We start from the raw sequence: 14,253 nt of genomic DNA on the forward strand, positions 1-14,253 counted from the left end.
TGGTGAGATGAATGGATAGAAAGATTAAGAGTGAGAGAAATGAAAGACGTCCCATAGAGACAACTCACTATAAGGGAGATTTCAAAGGGAGTGAGAAGAGAGAGGAGGCCCATGTCCAGAAGTCAGTGATCTGTGGGTGTCTGGGAGACAAGCATCAGAAACAAGGTCTCCCACTTTCCAGCTATGGGCATTTCCAGGATGACCAGATGGAGCCCTGGATCCCATATATGCCCACCCTTTCCCCAGTCTTGCAACCCTGAGCCCTTCCTTTTCCTCTGAACAGCAACCTTGTGCTCTCTTCATCCTCAGCCAAATCATCTGACTTGCAGAAAATGATTCTGTTCCTCCAGGAATTCCTAATACTTAGCTGGATAGGGAGCCAGGTGGTAGTACAGTTGATAAAGTATTCAAGTTACCATGTGTGAGGACCCGGGTTTGAGCTTATGATGCCCATTGTAGGGGGAGAAGTTTCACTAACAGTGGAGCAGTGCTGCAGGTATCTCTCATTCTCTCTCTCATTCTCTCTCTCTCCCTTTCTCTTGTCCATTTTCTCTCTATATCATAGTAAAAATAAACTAGTAAAGTTTTTAAAAGACAACTGGATTCCATTTTTGAAGCTATTTGCAGTTTAATAACCAGGAAAAGAAACATGTTAAGTCCTAAGGACCATGAGAGGTGGTGAGATGGCAGTAGGTGTTCTCTTGGTGTTTATGGAAAGATGGTCTTCCAGTAAGGGGTACCTGGGGCCTACCGATTGATGCCTGCTGATGATGTCTTAGAGGCATGTTTGTGGGTCACACAGCTTCTCTTTCCACCCCACCCACAAGCACTACTGTTCTGGAAATGTCCTCTACTTACAAAACAGGGGTGGGCTCTCAAATCAGGCATCACTGCAGCCTTTCCGACCCCAGTGGCAGATTCTTCTCACCTCTTTCCCTCAGCCTAAGATCCTCTACCTGCCCCACCAACCAGCCTGACTGGATGCTCCCAAACCAGCACTTTTCCAGAGATTCAGGTCCTGCAGAGATGGGGCTGAAACAGTCAGGCTACTAAAAAGTCAGGACTGCATTTACAAGTTAGCTCCTGGCTCTTTCCTACAATGGGGGGTGGGAGGGTGGAGAGAAGGCCAGCATGTGGGGCACTGGAAAAACAGGCACGGCAGGGAATGCCCATGGATTCCAGGTTTAAACAGCCTCCCAGAAAGCCCAGATGGTTTTCGGAGACCGCAGAGAGCCCTGGGGGTGGGGGCAGGGAGTGAATAGAGACTGGTTGAGAGGAAAGGGGCCTTTTCCCAGCCTCCCTGGAGTGAAGAATGGCTCTTCCAAAAAAAAAGCAGGCCCACTTTAGCCTAAATGGCTAGTCTGTGCAGCATGCATCTGCTATTCATGAACTCTAATGGCAAGGCAACACAGGCTCTGGCTGTGACACTCAGCACGACCCTGCCGCTCCCTTCAGGGTCACTCTGTGATTTCCCATTAGTGAAATGAACACGTTGAATTCAGATGACAGGAGCCTGAACAGGTGCGGGGATACACACATACATGCGTACACATGTCTGCACACATGGCCCCTAGGGTTGGCTTCTGATGCCATGGCTGGGTGAAGGTAGAAGACATCTCCAAACCTAGCAAAGATCCTCAGGGGTGTGTCTGGAGTTGCTACATCACAGGATGCCAGAGAACCACAGAGCCTCAGGGGCAAGTCCCAGCTAGTTGCTGAGCACTGTGGAGGTTCACTCTCTACCACTTGCCCTGTGTCCTATGCAATGTGTGTGTGTGTGTGTGTGTGTGTGTGTGTGTGTGTGTGTGTGTGTGTGGTGTGGAGTCCTCCTCTCCTCATATGCACTTATTCTGCAGATTAGGAAGTGGAGATCAACTTTTTGATGCTTTACAGCTAAGAGTCAAAGCTGGAATCAAAGCAGATCTGCCAGTTACGAACTCAAACCTGAGCTGATCCTGTGTACTGACCTTGGAGTCTTGCTCTCCTCACCTGCAAAGTGGAAACTCATACTTCTGCTTCCTACGCAGGATTGATATGAGGCTGGCAGGTTACTTTTATACATGTATACATATATATTCAGTGAGGTTCTTTTTAAATTTTGGATAGAGTTAGAGATAAACTGAGAAGGGGGAGATAGAAGGAGAGAGGGAGAGAGAAAGAGAAAGACCTGCGGCACTGTTCTACCATTCATGAAGCCACCCCCACCCCAGCTCTCCACAGGTGGGGACCAGAGGCTTGAACCTGGGTTCTTGTACATTGTAACAAGAGCACTGTACTGGGTGTACCACTACCTGGCCCATTCACTGAGATTTTTAAGCCTTGTTGGTCTATGTTAAATTATAAGCCAGGGATTCAGGCTATTTGAGGTAGCAGGAGGCATTCGTACTGTGAAAACTCTGCTGCAACAACTTGAGAAACTTTCTCTTAGCGGAGTTATACTAGAAATGGAGCAAGACAATATTGGAAAGCACCAAAAAATGTCTTTTATGTGGTCTAGATGCTACATAAATACATCTTTATCCACATGCTGTAAATATCAGTATTATAGAAAACATGTATTTATACATTTTATTTGTTAAAGATATCCCAGGAATTGAATTCAGGGACTCATGTGGGTGTTCTACTACTGAGCTTCTCACTAGCCATTAAAATGTGCTTTTTATTATTGTTTTGAAGATTAATTTTTAAAAGTATTTTTATTCCCTTTTGTTGCCCTTGTTTTATTTCTGTAGTTATTATTGTTGTTATTAATGTCATCATTGTTGGATAGGACAGAGAGAAATGGAGAGAGGAGGGGAAGACAGAGAGGGGGAGAGAAACACAGACACCTGCAGACCTGCTTCACCACCTGTGAAGAAACTCCCCTGCAGGCGGGGAGCCGGGGGCTCGAACTAGGATCCTTACGCCGGTCCTTATGCTTTGTGCCACCTGCGCTTAACCTGCTGAGCTACCATCTGACTCCAAAGATTGATTTTTTTTATCCACTGCATATGACCAAGAGTCTCCCACGAGGCAGAAATAAGGAGAAAGAGAAGCCAGAATGCCACTCTGTCACATGCCGTGATGGAGTTTGAATTTGGAAACCTAGCCATGAAAGTCTAATGTCCCACAGGTTATTTCCCCAGCCAAAGGTATATTTTATATTTTTTAATGTCAGTTTCATGATTTTGTAGGCAAGAGTGAGAGAGTGCATGGGAGAATCTTCAAATATATGGAAGGGGTAATGCGTTGCAAATTACTGTATGCATAGGAATACTTTAATTTATCCATCTTTTTATTCATTGATTTATTCATTCATTCTTTCAACAAGAAAGCAACTGTAGATTATATTATGGAATATGTATTGGTTCTAATGTATAGAAAGACCCAAGGTCTGATTGTTGAGAATTTGATGTCACATGTGAACGTCCTCTCAAGTCATTGCCCTAGGAAGAGTTCAGGTTCACCTGTGAAATCCAACTCACTTGCTCATTCTGAGTTCATGGTTGTATTCAAGGGGGCTGGCTGGCCCTGATGGTCCTTCCATCACTGAGGGAGGCTTCATCTGGGGCGACTTGTCCTGAAAATCTCCAGGTTCTATGGAGTCCTTGTACATCCTGGCAGGCCTGTTGCCTTCCTTGATTTTCTCTCTGGATATAAAGGTCTGGCTAATGCCCACAGTGGACCTGGGCAGAGGAGCAGAGGCAGGTTCATGGCAGAGGCAAGGTTCATGGGTGCAGACCAAGGGACAGCTGTGCTTGCCTCTGGGGGAAGGGTGGTGAAGGGGGAGGGGAGGTGGAGGTCGAAGAGGCTCCATCAAACTGAAGTCTCTCCAATTTACTTTCAGGAAGGCACTCCATTAAGGCGAGCATTTGGGAAAAAAAAAAAAAAAACACTAATCACCATCCGAAATGTACATGCTATTTCCCATCTGGTGTGCGGAATTGGATCGTCTCGGGAGTCTCGGGAAAATGTAGCAGATGGGCTGGGTTTGGAGCTTATCTCCCCACAGGCAGTGGGGAGAAGCGGAAGAGACTTGGCACCAGGAGCTGGCCTGTGTGAAGGATGGTGGGCCCCGCTGGGCCCCCATCGACTGGGTCCTGGAGGAACTTTCTCTACTGTCAGATGCCAAATGCCACCAGAGCAGCTGTGTTGGCTGCCCCTGTGGCTTCGGGTCCATTCTGGTAAGAGGCAGAGTCTTCTCTCAGTTTGTAGAAACTCTGTCACAGCCCAGGCTGCAGCTTACACCAGGGAAAGGTTCAGGGCTCAGAGGCTGCCCAGAACTGCCTTTTCTATGTGGGACAAGACCAGCCACTCCTCAGGGTCACAGTCAGTGTGCCTTCCTCCCTGAGTCACCAGGAGTCTCAGGAATACTATTAGGAAGGATTAGGTACGCTACCTTACTTCATCTGCTCCCAGAGAAGAGAATTTAAGGTTGTTTCAGAGAGAAAGGGGAGCATAATGACAGATTTTTACAGGGGAGAGGGTCTGGCCCTGCCAGGCTGAGGGGAGAGGAGCCTGAGCTCCCCACTGTGCACCACTGCCAGGGGTGGTTCTGTGTGTGATGGCCAGCAGCTTCCCCTGTGACCAGTGAGTGGGGTGAGAAAGGAGAGGGCACTGGTGTAGCAGGAGGCAGGGTAGCTCCAGCAGGTGAAGAAGTTTGAGCAGTCTCCAGGGAGAAGGCATGGACAAGCAGAGAGGCAGGGAGTGAGCCTGACTCCAAGTCACAGTCCTTTTCTCCTCCTCTTCTTCCTCCTCCTCCTTCTCTTCCTCCACACAGCTCCCACAGATGACTGCTGTCCAATTGGATGGCAGGATGCCACCAACACCTTTCATCTCTGCAGTGACTTTCAGCCCCCACCCTACACCCCGGGTATGTCTCCTCTCAACATCTAATTAAAGGGAGGGAAGTAATTAAGGAAGGGCATGTAACATTCCCTGTAACACTGGACTTAATATGGCCCCCTGCCCCTCCCCCACTCCCAATCCATAAATATGACCCACAGAACAACTCGCTGCAACACCAAATTGTTTATTGCTTGCTAAGCTGGAAAACACTTGAATTAATATCCTGCATAAGTGTAGTTAGGAAAAATCCAGGCATCTTTAAGTGGAAAGAGGACATGAGCTAGAGTCCTTGTAAGGGGAACCAGAAGATAGGGTCTCACTTATCCCCTGGCTCACTCACTCACTCACTCACTCACTCATGCAATTATTGAGTATACCACTAGGTAATAGAGTGTTTGACAGTGCTCAGGGTATAGAGAAAGGAAAAGAAAAACAACAACAATATGGTCGCTGCGGTCTGAGATATCTCACTGTGTGCAGTGTTAAAACTGGCACCTATAACAGAGAAGGGAGTGCCTGCAGCACTGGAAAGACACACTTCTGGTACTGGGGGCTGAAAAGAGATGGTGGGGCAGACACATCCCTGGCCAGACCATTGCCACCCAGTAAGCCCATTATATATACCAGGCACTTCAAAAAGACAGATACAAAGCAAACCCTTCCCCTCCCCTCTCCCAGGGTGTACAGAAGCTCACAGTCAAATTGGGGAGAGTCAGGAGTCTCTACTTAATTGCATAGTATACAAAGTACAGGGGGAACCCAGGGTCAGGCACAGTTAACTTGGTCTGAGGGAGTTGCAGAAGGAATGGGGGAAAAAACTGACATTGAAATTGAATCTTAAAGCCCAACCAGGAATTCCCAGTGGAGAAAAGGGTGCTTGCAGATCCAGGCACAGAGGGAATATTTATGCCAAAACTCAAGAACAGAGAAGTGGAGAGTGACAGGGCCAGGTGGGGGCAATGAGGACACGAAAGAGATGTTTTTAGGGAGCAAGACAATGCACAGAATTCAGGAGACATCATCTGGTCTAGAGGTTAAAAGGGCAGGGAGCAGCCTGGGTTCAAAGCTGGTTATATTGCTCATTAGCCAATCAGCAGGGGAGGGGGGAATAATAGTACCTGCCTTAAGAGGGAGTCCTGTGGGTGAAAAGAGCTCAGATATGTACCTTGCCTAGAACAGTACCTAGTTCAAACACCAAGAGATGCCTAAGAACAACATGTTGTCACCCAGCTGTCTCTGATATGTGTGTCCATCAGAAGTGTTGGAGAGGAAAGCCCTTTCTTAGCACTCTGAATTTTTTATTTAATTTTGATTTTTGCTTGCTAGCTTTACCGGGGCACTCCTCAGCTTTGGCTCATGGTGTTGCTGGGGATTGAATTTGGTACCTTAGACCTGAAAGTCTTTTTGCATAACTATTGGGAAATCTCTCAGCCCTATCATTTCTTTTAATTTTGTTTGTGTTTGCATTCTGCATTTTTTTTTTTGGAAAGGGCCCTCCAACAGAGGTTTAGTCACATATGTCCCCAAACACCACCTTTCTCAGCATCACCTGGGAAAAACTTGTGCAAACCCATCTTCCCAGGCCCCATGCCAGAATTAGCTGAGTCAAAGTCCCCCAGATAAATGGCTTCAGGAGATATTTTTGGCGTGATGGAAACATTGTACAACAGAATGGTGGTGACGGCTGCAAATTTGCTAAACATCACTGAGTTTATACTGAAAGCAGATGAATTTTATGTAAATGACACCTCCATGAAGACATTTTCTGAAAAGTTGCCCCAGGTGGGTCTACAAGACAACCCAACCTTGGAGGAAGGGGCAGAAAGGAGCAGAGAACTCAGAACCCCACCCTGCAGGGCTTGTGTAGTGTTTGGCTGGAGCAGGGGCAACTTAGCTGGCCTTAAACTGCTCATTCATCTTTCTCCAGGAAGCTCCTAGACGTCAGAGAGGGCTCTCCCAGTGGCAGCACCTCCCCACCCCACCCCTTTAACCCATGATAGCACCTGGTTGGTCTCACCACGGTTGGCTTGTCCCAGCTGTAAAATGTTCTGCTCCTGGGAGTATGAATTGACCAGTCAATGCCCATGTTCAGTGGGGAAGCAATTACAGAAGCCAGACCTTCCACCTTCTGCAACCCACAATGACCCTGGGTCCATACTCCCAGAGGGATAGAGAATGGGAAAGCTATCAGGGGAGGGGATGGAATATGGAAATCGGGTGGTGGGAATTGTGTGGAGTTGTACCCCTCCTATCCTATGGTTTTGTTAATGTCTCCTTTTAAATAAATAAATTTTTAAAAAAGTTCTGCTCCCACACCTGTCTTCACCAGGAGTCCTGAGACGCCCCTGAGGGCAGGTACACAGATTAGACAGCCTCCCAGCATAAAGGAGATGCTTTGTGCCTGTCCTGGTTCTGACAGCCTTTTTTTAGGGGATACAGGCAGTGCTTCAGAACCAAGTGGGACCCCAGGCATCTGGCCATTCTCAGGGAAGATGCTTCAACTCCTGCTGCTCTGAAATGACACTTGGTCAGATTCAATTCATCTTCTCTTCCTGGCATCAGCCTGTGCCTATAGCTTTTTATTTTCTTCTTCTCTTTAAGACCGGAAGATGTTTACAGGGCAGATTCTTCCTCTCGAGTCACCAAGCACTCAACTTTGTCTCCTCTGTTCTTCCTTGGATTACCACAGTTCTGAGCTATCTTCTTCTGGTCTTCACCTCGGTCCCCAGTGCTCCTACACTGAGGGTGAGCCTCAGCTAATGGCTTTGTCCTCTATATGGATTGCCAAGTTCTCCTCTAACCTCTCAAAATGCTGCACAGAACTGTCCTTTGCTATGGTTCTTAGCTGAATCTGCTCTGTCACTACCTGTACCCCTTGGCCTCTAACATTTAGTAAGCCCATGGATCCCACATAGCCCCTTCACAGTCACCATCTAGTTTCCTTGTGTAGTCGTCACCAGTGGTGACTCTTGCTGAAAAGGAACAAATGAATAGATGAGGGAGGCAGCTGTGCAGACATTTGGAAGTAGCTTGGAATGTGTAAAAGTGTTGGCCCTTGAATTCTCTGGAAGACTGCCTTTATGTTTTGCTATGTGGTATGTGTACAGGTTTGAGTATGGCCCTCAGCTCCTCCCACCCATTCAGATACACACAGGAGAGTATGGAGTCCTTGTCCACTCCTATTTTCCTGTCACTGAAGCAAGAATCAGCATAGAATAAGCACTCAGATAAGGGCCCCCAACTCCCAGAACACCCCCCCATCTCTCTAGGGGTACCCAGGAGAGTGAACACAAGGAACAAGGACAGCCACCAGACCTCTTCTTAGCTTCTCTGTCATGCTCCTCTTCCCTGGGGCAGGAGAGCCACCACCCCTGACCTGCTGCACACAGCAGGGACAGCCAGTGAGCCACTTCAGAGTCTCCTGTGTCCCTGAAGAACTTACATCATAGTGTGTGTGTGTGTGTGTGTGTGTGTGTGTGTGTGTGTGTGTGGAGACTGAACTTCATGTATGTGAGATTTCACTACTCCCAGCCCTCTTTTTCATTCAGGAGAGAGAGGGAGAGAGAGAGAGAGAGAAAGAAAGAAAGAAAGAAAGAAAGAAAGAAAGAAGAGAAGAGGAGGAGAGAGAGAGAGAGGAGAGAGACAGAGAGGAGACAGAGAGGGAGAGGGAGAGGGGAGGGGGAGAGAGAGAAAGAGAGAAAGAGAGAGAGAGAGAGAAAGATTTTCCAGGGATTCCTCTAGTACCAGAGCAATTCCTATATGGTGCCAGGACTTGAACCTGAAAAGTACATGGAAGGTAGATAGATACCCTACCTGATGAGATTTCTCTCTGATAATCCTATCCTGTCTCCATCTCCTGGTCGCCATCACATGCCCTCAACCCATCTCCGAGCATCTCAGTACTGAGAAGGGAGATGCATGCCTGAGAGCAAAGGGAAGAGATTGGCTGAGTCTACACAGTGAGAAGAAACCAAATCTGATCAATGAGTCTGTGGCCACTGGCTCCTGTCTCTGCTTGGCCTATTGACTCAACTCAACCGAGGTGGAGGGGGGGGGGAGCCTGGGATGAGCTGACTGGCAGAACCCAACTCCCCTTCACCTAGGCCTCCTGGCACCTCAGAGATAACGCAGTACAGGGACTGGTTCCTGCAGCCAGTCAGTCTCCTTCATCCCTTGTGCAGGGTCCCTGCTCAAGCCAGATCTCCCTGTTGCTTTTTTTTTTTTTTCTGCCCTCTGGGAGGCACAGGAGCCCTAGCAGCTAGGCTTCCTGAAGGCTTCCAGAGCCCCCCAGCTCTGGATCTGAGTGGGGAGGAGACTGTGGAAAGAAGCCAGGCTTCTCTGGAGCTCCTGCAGTTGGGTAGGGCTGGAGAAGCAGAAAGATGGTTTGCTGCTTCGTTCATTCTAAGCCCTTCCTACCCCATTCAGACATAGACCAGGGAATATTCAAAAGCCGAGAGAGAGAGAGAGAGAGAGAGAGAGAGAGAAAGAGAGAGAAAGGAATGTTCTTCCTATTAGAGGCTGGTAGTAGACAAAGTTACTTCAGGGACATATCCAGGAGTCCAGATGTCAATGCAGCAGAGAGAGTTAATCACCAAGGACAATACACACTGATCATATGCCAGGCACAATCTTCAGCACAGCACACTGCCTCCTTCAACCCCCACAGAGGCATACAGAACAGATAACACCACCATCCCCATTTTGCAGACACAAGGAAGAAGCAGAGGAGATTTGGAGTAAAGCCCAGGAGTACTTGAATGCCGGGATAGCCTGAGGGTGCTTCTTCCCGAGCTAGTGCTCTCTGGGTTGGAGAGAACTCAACTGGAGCCGATCTAGGCTGCTGTGTGGGAGAGGGATCAGGAACTCGTGCCGCACTAACTTCGCAGGAGATACACTCTGGAACCCTCGGAGCCAGAAAGCAATTTCCAAGTGTCTTTAATCAGAAGAGCAGCTGTTTTTGTACTCTCCAAGTAGGGAACAGGATGTGACATAGAGAGGGTGGAGCGAAAAGTGACTGGTGGAAGATCAGGGTGTGACAAGGAGAGGGGGCGGAGCAGGTGAGAATTCTACCTCTAAACCACCAATGCCCTGGAGGGAGTGTGGTGCTTTATGTAAATGTAAAAGTGATTTATGTAAATAGACCATTTTGAATGGGATCAAACCAATCCCTATACAGGCATACTGGTGCTTGGTTAAGCAGAAGCCAGGGGGAGCTGGCATACTACCCAACACTTGAACATAAGACAGGCATGTGTGTGTGTGTGTGTGTGTGTGTGTGTGTGTGTGTGTGTTCATAAACTGTGGTGTTCCTCTGTCTCGGTGTTTGTGTTTGTACTTGTGAATGCATAGGACCAGGACAGGTGACTGATTGTGCAAACCTGCCCAGCTCTGCACAGAGAAAACTGAAGAATTTACCCCTCAACTCTGCCAATGAGGCCCTGACTGTGATGGCTCCTTGAGGCTGAAGCCCAGCCTCTCTATCCCCTTGCTGCCCATGGACCAGGCTACAACCAGAAGCACAGCAGCTGAATGAAGGCATAGCTCTTGGGTACAGGGCAGGCTGGAGTTCTTGCATCTTCTGCATCTGAGATTTTTGCCCCAGGTGCCCTAGATGGGGCTGCCCCCAGCTCCAGGCCCTATTCTGGCCACAAACATCAACAATTCCTATCATAATGGCTGGAGGAAAAAAATCCTCTTCCAGGAGTTAGGTAGGATAAGGCATTATATCTCCAGAAGCTGCTGTAACAGAAAAATGAGGGCTGGGCATCATGGGAAGTAAGGACCCACTCCCCTCTAGACCTGGGCCAGGGAGGTAGCATCTCTCCCCAATCACCTGCTGCCCCAATCTCCTTGAGACTCAAGGCCACGTGCTCTGCTCCATGCCTAGCCTGGCTGCCTGCCACCCTGTCTGTCTTGTGGACAGAGAGGCACCATACCTGCGTGCCAGAGAGGCACAGGTGTGCCTGCACCACTCACACAGTGTACCACCTGCAGGAATCTTGGCGGAGGGTGGACTTGGGATTGGATCCACGGGAGAGACAGTCTGTGGCATAATTAAGAAGGAGCAAAACACAAAACAAAACATTGTTTTCCTTCCTCTCTTTTTTCTACCACTTGCCCTAATTATTTTCCCACTTTAAAAGTCTACATCAACTTTAATTAAGCTGGCCTCGGGCAGGGAAGTCTGGCAAACTTGGAGAAGTTCACTTGTTTATTTTCTTATCGGCTCTGTGATTGGGTTTTTGAGGTTCATTCTGTCTCTCTTTCTAGGGAGGGATGATGGCAGCCTCCTGCCTGAGGGGTGACAGGTGCAGATGAGAACTACTCACAGAAGCCTCTGAGGGAGGCAGTTCTCCAGAAAAATTTGCTGTTAGCCAACTTATGCTCTTGTTTTGTTCACCTCTCCTTCCAGTCCCTGCCTTTAAAGAGCTATACCCTGCAAGGTCAGGATGTGAGAGAAGAAAGTGATGGTTAGGTAGCTGAGACAGCACTGGATTCAGAGTCCAGGAACATGGGTGGGAAGATCAGTTTTACACTTACTTGCTGGACAGAGGTGATTCACCCATCCATTCATTTACTGGCTCATTCTTTCACGCATTTTGCCATGCATACATTTACTCTCTCACTTTTCATTCCTTCCTTCCTTCACTCATTCTCTTCCTATTACACTGAGCAAGGCTACCTGGGTTCCCTTTTGCTTTGACAGACCCAGGCTCTAGCCAGAAAGTGAACTGATTCCTCTGAGCTCATTTCTTCCTTCCTGGGTTGTTTTGAGAACAAGGAGATCATGTGACTGAAAGCCAATGTGATTCCAGGCTCAATGTGGTGGCATCATACAGTACCTCAACTACTACAATTCACCATCAGACCTAGACCTCTGGTCTTTGTGGGCCTCAGTCTTAGATAGCATGTCAAAGGCTCCAGCATCTCTCCAGCATCTCATGGTCAGGGCTGTAAGCTGAGCTCTGAAGACTGATGAATTTTGTGATTAAAAGGGGGATATCCTTGTTGGAAGTGCTAAGGGAGCTCAGCAAATTGCTGGGGACCCTGAGGTATATATATGATGTAATATAATGCCTAGGGCTCAGTGTGAAAAGTGACTGAGGACGGAAGCAGGGCAGTGTCTACCCAGTGTGGTGGGGGAGGTGATGCCAGAATGCCAATGTGTTGTTAAAGTTTCGGGGGCTCGTTGAGCGCCATTTGTTGTTAAAGTTTCGGGGGCTCCAGAAGGCCAGGCTAGCGTCACGGTGGTCAGAGACAGAGACTTGGGGACACACAGCTGGGCTGAGAAGCTGCAGTTTAATCTTTATTCACGAACGGGCAAATCACCACACCATGTGCTTCCCCATGTTTTTCCTTCTTCTACTGCTGCTGGGACTCTGAATGTTCTTCACATACCAGGGTGGGGAGAAAGAGGGGCACGAAACTAGCAAGGACCAAACCATTTCTCTCAGAAGTAGGGGGAAGGGGACCAAACCAACACGAAGAATACCAACACCAATGAGTGTGTATAAGTGAGTGAGTGAATGGATTAGTGTAGCTGAACCAGCGGGTGACTGAGTAAAGGACTGGGGAAGTGAATACATGAACGAGTGAGTGAGTAGTAGAAGGACTGAATAAAAAAGTAGATGATGGAGGAAATGAATAAGTGAGTTGAAGGACTGAACAAATGAGTAAAGCAGACAAAACTGAACAAAAGAATGAACAAATGAATGCTTGAGAGAATCACTGAGTGATCAGATGAGCTAGTTAATTAGGGCAGGAACAGATGAGTAGATGAATGGGTAGCTGAGTGAGAACATGAATCAACACAGGAGAGAACAAAAGTGGTGATCCTGGGAGCAAGTACGTGAATGGATGTGTGTGGCTGAGTGAATGATTGGGTGGTCATGCGAATACATTAATTAAGGACTGGCTGGTGACTTGAACAAGGGAGTCAGTCCCATCAGTCTCCACCTTGCTACCAGGGAGGGGGACCTGGTGCTGGACCCTAAAAGAATGGTTTCCTGTATGCACTCTTCCCTTCTCCCCTCCCCCCTGGGCAATGAGCCTCCTGGGCTTCCAGACCATCCATGGCTCTTCTATTATGTATAGCTACAAACAGAACTGGCAATGTATCTGTGTATCATTCACTCCTCCACCAGAGCTGCATCCAAACTATTGAAATGCAGATGTCAGTAAAATAACATATCTCTAGTGGCCTGTCTACCTGCCTCCCTCACAGCTGAAAAATAACTCTCAGGAGTGGGTTAAGCTGACAATAAACACAGGAATTGACTTCAGTGGGAATGAACTTGCTTTACTATTGACAAAAATCTAAGGTGATGCTGTCTTAGCTGGGCTGACTGCTGGCTCAAGTGGTGGCCAGAGTAACACTGTGCTTCTTCCTTCTGGGAACTGGGGAGGGGGGCAATGGAGGCTTCAGGCTGGTGAAAAGAGATGTCCTTGGATCCAGAGGCAAGTGGGTGGCAAAGTGACCTGAGAAAGGCTGAGGCTTGGCCTCTGCAGCTGGACCTCACTTTGTCTCTAGAGCAGAGACCGAAGGAGGCCTCTCCCCTTGCTCTTCCCAGCTCCAGGAGTTGGCAAAGATCAGGCCAGGGCTGGCAGCTGTCTCCTTCTAGTCCCTGCCTCCCTCTAGGTTGAGATGGGCATAAGGCAGCCCCCCTGCTCCCCTTCTCACCTGAGTTTCCCTGGGCAGGACTGAGCAACCTTTGTGTGCAAACAGCAGGAGAAGGCCTTTGGGGGAGTGGCAGGAGCTCACTGGAGGCTGCATCCAGCCTTTCTGCCAGCGGCCTGCCTACCAGGAAGCTTGAGGGAGGAGAAGGTAGGCAGGCTTCAGCAGAGGGCAGTCAAACCCTAGGAATCTGCAGGCAGCAAAACACACAGGCGGTTCCTGGGAAGCTGAGATCATGAATCTCAGTAACTCGAGCCCAGGGTCTCATCACTCACCATGATTGTGGGGGGATTGAGAACTGGAGTGGATCAGTCTAAACAAAACATGCGCACAGGGGACTCATCCAAATGAACCTGCTTGGCCACCATGGGCCCTTTCTCACCCCTACAGACGACTGGGGGGGGGGTGTCTGGGGAGGGGACCTGGGTGCAGCAAGGGGCCTGAAGCCTTCATCCTCATCCCCTCCATGCCCCCACCTATGAGCTGGTGGGAAATGTGAATTTCACTGGCAGCAGTTTGGGCCTGCTCAGCCATTTTCGGGGCTGTTAATGAAATGCAATGCGGGAGCACTTGTCCTTTCAGACAGCGGCCCCTTTTATTTTGGAATGAAAAGCTGCATTAGCCTGAATGAGCTTTGGAGGCCTCATAAATTGGGAGCTGGCTGCCTCATGGGGGAGCTGAGGCCTGGCTGGTGGGTAAACTTGTTTACCAACAATCCCCAAAGCCAGGATTGGCAGCTCCCAATCCCCCAG

General features: G+C 48.6%; 1 pseudogene; it reads right to left on the reverse strand.

Moving 5' to 3' along the window:
* The window catches only part of LOC103124585 (prohibitin-2-like), a 263,376-nt pseudogene extending 249,341 nt beyond the window's left edge, over positions 1–14,035 (reverse strand).
* Positions 14,036–14,253: the final 218 nt, after the last annotated feature.

The sequence above is a fragment of the Erinaceus europaeus genome, chromosome 13, assembly GCF_950295315.1.
Source record: "Erinaceus europaeus chromosome 13, mEriEur2.1, whole genome shotgun sequence".
Classification (NCBI taxonomy): Eukaryota; Metazoa; Chordata; class Mammalia; order Eulipotyphla; family Erinaceidae; genus Erinaceus; species Erinaceus europaeus.